The sequence below is a fragment of the Pelophylax lessonae genome, assembly GCF_965119305.1.
Source record: "Pelophylax lessonae genome assembly, chromosome: 13".
Classification (NCBI taxonomy): domain Eukaryota; kingdom Metazoa; phylum Chordata; class Amphibia; order Anura; family Ranidae; genus Pelophylax; species Pelophylax lessonae.
Genome location: NC_138780.1, coordinates 6,004,707 through 6,012,005, shown reverse-complemented (window position 1 = coordinate 6,012,005; position 7,299 = coordinate 6,004,707).

Here is a 7,299-nt window from a genome sequence, read left to right as displayed (position 1 = left end):
TTGGCACAAGTACAAACTCTGAACTTCCCAATGAACTGCTTAAATGACATTTACTTAAAAAAATTTTTTTATTTATTTTTGGGTGCATTTTGGGCCTTTTTAAATATATTATTATTATTAATATTATTATTATTATTAATCACAGTAATAATAATATTTTATTTTTTATAAATAATGAGGTTAACTAGGGTCCTTCTTTGGCACCAGAGAAGGTCCAGGATAGTTGAAAAAAAAAGTTTACAAAAACCCCAAGAGCAATTTAAAGCCCATTGCAAAAAACAAAAACAACAACAACAAAAAATATTTTGCCGTCCCCTCCGACGCATTTTGTCATAACGGCCAAATTTCAAAAAATCAAATTTTTACCAGAATTTTAGGGAAATTGAATTTGAATCTCTAATTTTCTCTTATCTCTAGTTGGGAAGCAGCATGCTATAGCAGCCGGAGGTCAGAAAAACAATTATGTGGCCTCATGGGAAATCTCGGGTCTGACTCTCCACTTTAGAGTAAGCAAAGCTAAATAAGGAGGCAGAAATATGCAGATTTATTCGGCGGGACGCCAGAATTTTGATCATCACCCCCTTCCAGCCCTAGAAGCCCAGCCCCAGTGATTGTTTTAACACAAGGACCTAACTGTTAAAGAAAAAAACTAATTTCCATTGTAAAATAAATAGTGGCTTACTTTTTTTTTTTTTTTACATGGGAACCCTGAATTTAAAAAGTATTTAAAAATGGGATTTTAATTTTAAGGTAAAAGTTGGCTTTTTTTTTTAACACAGGGACCTAAAAAAAAAACAAAAAAAAGGATTCTTATGTAAAAGTTGGCCTCCTTTTCCCCTTCTTTTTATTTATTTATTTTTAACATGGGGACCTAAAAAAAAAAAAAAAAAAAAAAAAAAAAAAGGATGTTTAGATAAAAGTTGGCTTCCTTTTCCTCTTATTTTTATTTATTATTTTTTTAATGCAGGAACCTAAAAAAACAAAAAAAATAAATAAAAATGAGGATTTTTAGATAAAAGTTGGCTTCATTTTCCTGTTATTTATATATATATATATATATTTTTTTTTTTTTTACAAGGACCTGTTAAAAACAAAAAAAAAACATGAAAGAATTTTCTGTAAAAATTGGATTTACATTTTAACGTAAATGTTGGCTTGCTTTTTTTTATTTTTTATTAACACATTGGGACCTAAAAAAACAAAACAAAAAAAAAAGGATTTTTAGATAAAAGTTGGCTTCCTTTTCCTCTTCTTTTTATTTTTTTTTAAACACAGGGACCTAAAAAACAAAACAAAAAAAAAAGAAAAGGATTTTTAGATAAAAGTTGGCTTCCTTTTCCTCTTCTTTTTATTTATTTTTTTTTTTAACACAAGGACCTGTTAAAAAAAAAAAATATGAAAGAATTTACTGTAAATGTTGGATTTACATTTTAACGTAAATATTGGCTTGCTTTTTTTTTTTTTTTTTAACACATTGGGACCTAATAAAACAAAAAATAATAATAATAATTTTAGATAAAAGTTGGCTTCCTTTTCCTCTTCCTTTTCTTTTTATTTTTTTAACACAAGGACCTAACTGTCAAGAACAAAAAAAAAAAATATGAAAGAATTTCCTGTAAAAGTTGGATTCACATTTTATGTAAATGTTGGCTTGCTTTTTTTTTTTAACACATTGGGACCTAAAAAAAATATATATATATATAAAATGTATTTTAATTTTAAGACAAAAGTCTGCTTATTTTTGTATCTATGTGCTGCTTCTCTTAATTTCATGTTGCCTCGGAGGATAGTTCTTTTTTTTTCTCAGCCGCGGACGCTCGCTCGTGTCCGATAAGCTTTCCTTCCTGTCTGAGGTTTCCTTGCTGTAGAAGTGAAATGTTAACCTACAAAGATGTCAAACTTCACAGCAAAGTGCAGCGCCTTTTATACAAATCTTTGATTAAAAAAAGAAAATAATTCAAAAATAATAAATGATACGACCAAAAAAAAAAAAAACAACATCTGCGCTGTTATTGAAGGGTGTGGTCTGTGATTTATATCCCGAAAATTAGTTTAAAAAAAAAAAAAAAATGAGTTCCCCCCCTAATCAGTTCTTTTGTTGCATTATCATTGAAATGTTTTCTCCTATTATATATAAAATCTATTATGTATCTAGACAACAAGAGGAAAAGGCACCGCTGCATGTGCTGTGGAGGTGGGCCGAGTATTGCCGTGGGCCGAGTACTATAGGACTTCTGAGGGTAAAGGGTTACCTATAATTAGCACACATGAATAAAAATTCAAAGCTTTATTGAAATATATCACAAAATCATTAAAAAGATAACAATCTGACCAGCAGGTCATGTTACAGACTGTAAGATTCCTACGTAAAGATATCATACACTTGGTTCAACGTGTTTCGCAATTGAATAAATGATAGCTTCATCAGGAGCCATCATAGTGGATAGAACATCCTTACAACTTGGAAGAGGAAAAAAAAAGAAAAACGATATATATATATATATACTGTATATATATATATATATATATATATATATGTACACTGTATATGTGTATATATATATATTTATATGTATGTATATATTTATAAGTATATATATATATATACACACACACACAATGTGTGTGTGTGTGTGTATATATATATATACAGTATATATATATATTTTTTTTTTATATATACACACACACACATATATATATATATATATATATATATATAATCTATTATCTATAGAATATCGATCGACAAGGAGTTGTAACATTTTACTCCTTTGCTGCTCCATATTGCCACAGATCCTCCCTTTGCGTTAGTTTGGGGGGGGGGGGGGGACATCCTCCATCCACCCCGTCCCCTCTCTTCACCCTCTTCTCTAAAACTTCAGAGTTCCTCTAAAATGTTCTCCAGATCTTCTATTTCCTCTTTCCTCCCCGGGGATCTCCAGATAAAAGTCACATAAACGAGCTGAGAGACGCCAAACATGGAGAAACCACGCGACAATGTATCATCGCATCCCGTCATCATCCAATCCCAGGACTGCGGCCATATGGGATATATATAGATCACTGATGTATATATAGATATAGCTCTGACTTATACCGCAGTGATGTACAGAGATCACTAATGTATATACATATACAGTATCTGAGAAAAGTAAGTACACCCCTCCCATCTATCTTTTCATGTGACAACACTGAAGAAATGAGACTTTGCTACAATGTAAAGTAGTGAGTGTACAGCTTGTATAACAGTGTAAATTTACTGTCCCCTCAAAATAACTCAACACACAGCCATTAATGTCTAAACCACTGGCAACAAAAGTCAGTACACCCCTAAGTGACAATGTCCAAATTGGGCCCAATCAGCCATTTTCCCTCCCCCGGTGTCATGTGACTCATTAGTGTTACAAGGTCTCAGGTGTGAATGGGGGGCAGGTGTGTTACATTTGGTGTTATCGCTCTCACTCTCTCATACTGGTCACTGGAAGTTCAACATGGCACCTCATGGCAAAGAACTCTCTGAGGATCTGAAAAAAGAATTGTTGCTCTACATAAAGATGGCCTAGAGCAATGATGGGGAACCTTGGCACCCCAGATGTTTTACAACTACATTTCCCATGATGCTCATGCACTCTGCAGTGTAGTTGAGCATCATGGGAAATGTAGTTCCAAAACATCTGGGGTGCCAAGGTTTGCCATGACTGGCCTAGGCTATAAGAAGATTGCCAAGACCCTGAAACTGAGCTGCAGCACGGTGGCCAAGACCATACAGCGGTATAACAGGACAGGTTCCACTCAGAACAGGCCTCGCCATGGCGGCCTATTATCAGTATATAGTCACTGCTCTACTACAGTGTAAACCCCCCCTCCCCCCAACAGATCATCATCACTGATTCTGCAGAACATCGCTCCCTCCCATCCCCCTCATGACAGATCCATAGTGATATATTCTGCAGATTATTCCATCACTGACCCCTCTAGAGATCTGCAGAACATCGTTCCCTCCCATCCCCCTCCTGACAGATCCATATTGATATATTCTGCAGATTATTCCATCACTGACCCATCTAGAGATCTGCAGAACATCGCTCCCTCCCATCCCCCTCCTGACAGATCCATACTGATATATTCTGCAGATTATTCCATCACTGACCTCTCTAGAGATCTGCAGAACATTGCTCCCTCCCATCCCCCTCCTGACAGATCCATACTGATATATTCTGCAGATTATCCCATCACTGACCTCTCTAGAGATCTGCAGAACATCGCTCCCTCCCATCCCCCTCCTGACAGATCCATAGTGATATATTCTGCAGATTATTCCATCACTGACCTCTCTAGAGATCTGCAGAACATCGCTCCCTCCCATCCCCCTCCTGACAGATCCATAGTGATATATTCTGCAGATTATTCCATCACTGACCTCTCTAGAGATCTGGAGAACATCGTTCCCTCCAATCCCCCTCCTGACAGATCCATATTGATATATTCTGCAGATTATCCCATCACTGACCTCTCTAGAGATCTGCAGAACATCGCTCTGTTCAATCTACAGCTGAACTTTATTTTTTCTTATGTTGCACAAGTGCCCCCCAGTGGTCAATGTACAGAATTACACTTCCCTCTTTCACTCTCACGCTCTTCCTTATTTTATTTCCTTTTTCTTTTTTTTATCTCTCAGATTCCGGGAAGTTCAAAATCAGCGGGGAAAATATTTTCTCATATTTCCCCAAAATTGGTTGTGACATTTCTTTAGTAATATCTGCAATCTCTGACCATCTCCTATGGTAAGATAGCAGACACACTACAAGAGACGGTCAGAGACTGCAGACATGGTACAGGAGACGGTCAGAGACTGCAGACATACTACAGGAGATGGTCAGAGACTGCAGACATAGTACAGGAGACGGTCAGAGACTGCAGACATACTACAGGAGATGGTCAGAGACTGCAGACATAGTACAGGAGACGGTCAGAGACTGCAGACATAGTACAGGAGACGGTCAGAGACTGCAGACACACTACAAGAGACGGTCAGAGACTGCAGACATACTACAGGAGACGGTCAGAGACTGCAGACACACTACAGGAGACGGTCAGAGACTGCAGACATACTACAGGAGACGGTCAGAGACTGCAGACATGGTACAGGAGACGGTCAGAGACTGCAGACATACTACAGGAGATGGTCAGAGACTGCAGACATACTACAGGAGACGGTCAGAGACTGCAAACATAGTGCAGGAGATGGTCAGAGACTGCAGACATACTACAGGAGACGGTCAGAGACTGCAGACATACTACAGGAGACGGTCAGAGACTGCAAACATAGTGCAGGAGATGGTCAGAGACTGCAGACATACTACAGGAGACGGTCAGAGACTGCAGACATACTACAGGAGACGGTCAGAGACTGCAGACATACTACAGGAGACGGTCAGAGACTGCAGACAAAGTGCAGGAGATGGTCAGAGACTGTAGACATAGTACAGGAGACGGTCAGAGACTGCAGACATACTACAGGAGATGGTCAGAGACTGCAGACATACTACAGGAGACGGTCAGAAAATGCAGACATACTACAGGAGACGGTCAGAGACTGCAGACATAGTACAGGAGACAGTCAGAGACTGCAGACATACTACAGGAGACGGTCAGAGACTGCAGACATAATACAGGAGACGGTCAGAGACTGCAGACATACTACAGGAGACGGTCAGAGACTGCAGACATACTACAGGAGATGGTCAGAGACTGCAGACATACTACAGGAGATGGTCAGAGACTGCAGACATAGTAGAGGAGACGGTCAGAGACTGCAGACATACTATGGGAGATGGTCAGAGATTGCAGACATAGTACAGGAGATAGTCAGAGACTGCAAACACACTACAGGAGACGGTCAGAGACTGCAGACACACTACAGGAGATGGTCAGAGACAGCAGACATACTATGGGAGATGGTCAGAGATTGCAGACATAGTACAGGAGATAGTCAGAGACTGCAAACACACTACAGGAGACGGTCAGAGACTGCAGACACACTACAGGAGATGGTCAGAGACAGCAGACACACTACAGGAGACAGTCAGAGACTGCAGACATACTACAGGAGATGGTTAGAGACTGCAGACATACTACAGGAGACGGTCAGAGACTGCAGACACACTACAGGAGACGGTCAGAGACTGCAGACATACTACAGGAGATGGTTAGAGACTGCAGACATACTACAGGAGACGGTCAGAGACTGCAGACATAGTGCAGGAGATGGTCAGAGACTGCAGACACACTACAGAAGATGGTCAGAGACTGCAGACATGGTACAGGAGACGGTCAGAGACTGCAGACATACTACAGGAGATGGTTAGAGACTGCAAACACACTACAGGAGACGGTCAGAGACTGCAGACATACTACAGGAGATGGTCAGAGACTGCAGACATACTACAGGAGATGGTCAGAGACTGCAGACATACTACAGGAGATGTTCAGAGACTGCAGACATAGTACAGGAGATGGTCAGAGACTGCAGACATACTACAGGAGATGTTCAGAGACTGCAGACATAGTACAGGAGATGGTCAGAGACTGCAGACATACTACAGGAGATGGTCAGAGACTGCAGACATAGTACAGGAGATGGTCAGAGACTGCAGACATAGTACAGGAGATGGTCAGAGACTGCAGACATACTATGGGAGATGTTCAGAGACTGCAGACATAGTACAGGAGATGGTCAGAGACTGCAGACATACTACAGGAGATGGTTAGAGACTGCAGACATACTACAGGAAACGGTCAGAGACTGCAGACATACTACAAGAGACAGTAAGAGACTGCAGACATACTACAAGAGATGGTCAGAGACTGCAGACATACTACAGGAGACAGTCAGAGACTGCAGACATAGTGCAGGAGATGGTCAGAGACTGCAGACATACTACAGAAGATGGTCAGAGACTGCAGACATGGTACAGGAGACAGTCAGAGACTGCAGACATAGTACAGGAGTTGATCAGAGACTGCAGAGATACTACAGGAGACGGTCAGAGACTGCAGACACACTACAGAAGATGATCAGAGACTGCAGACATGGTACAGGAGACGGTCAGAGACTGCAGACATAGTACAGGAGATGGTCAGAGACTGCAGACATAGTGCAGGAGATGGTCAGAGACTGCAGACATACTACAGGAGATGGTCAGAGACTGCAGACATGGTACAGGAGACAGTCAGAGACTGCAGACATACTACAGGAGATGGTCAGAGACTGCAGACATACTACAGGAGATGTTC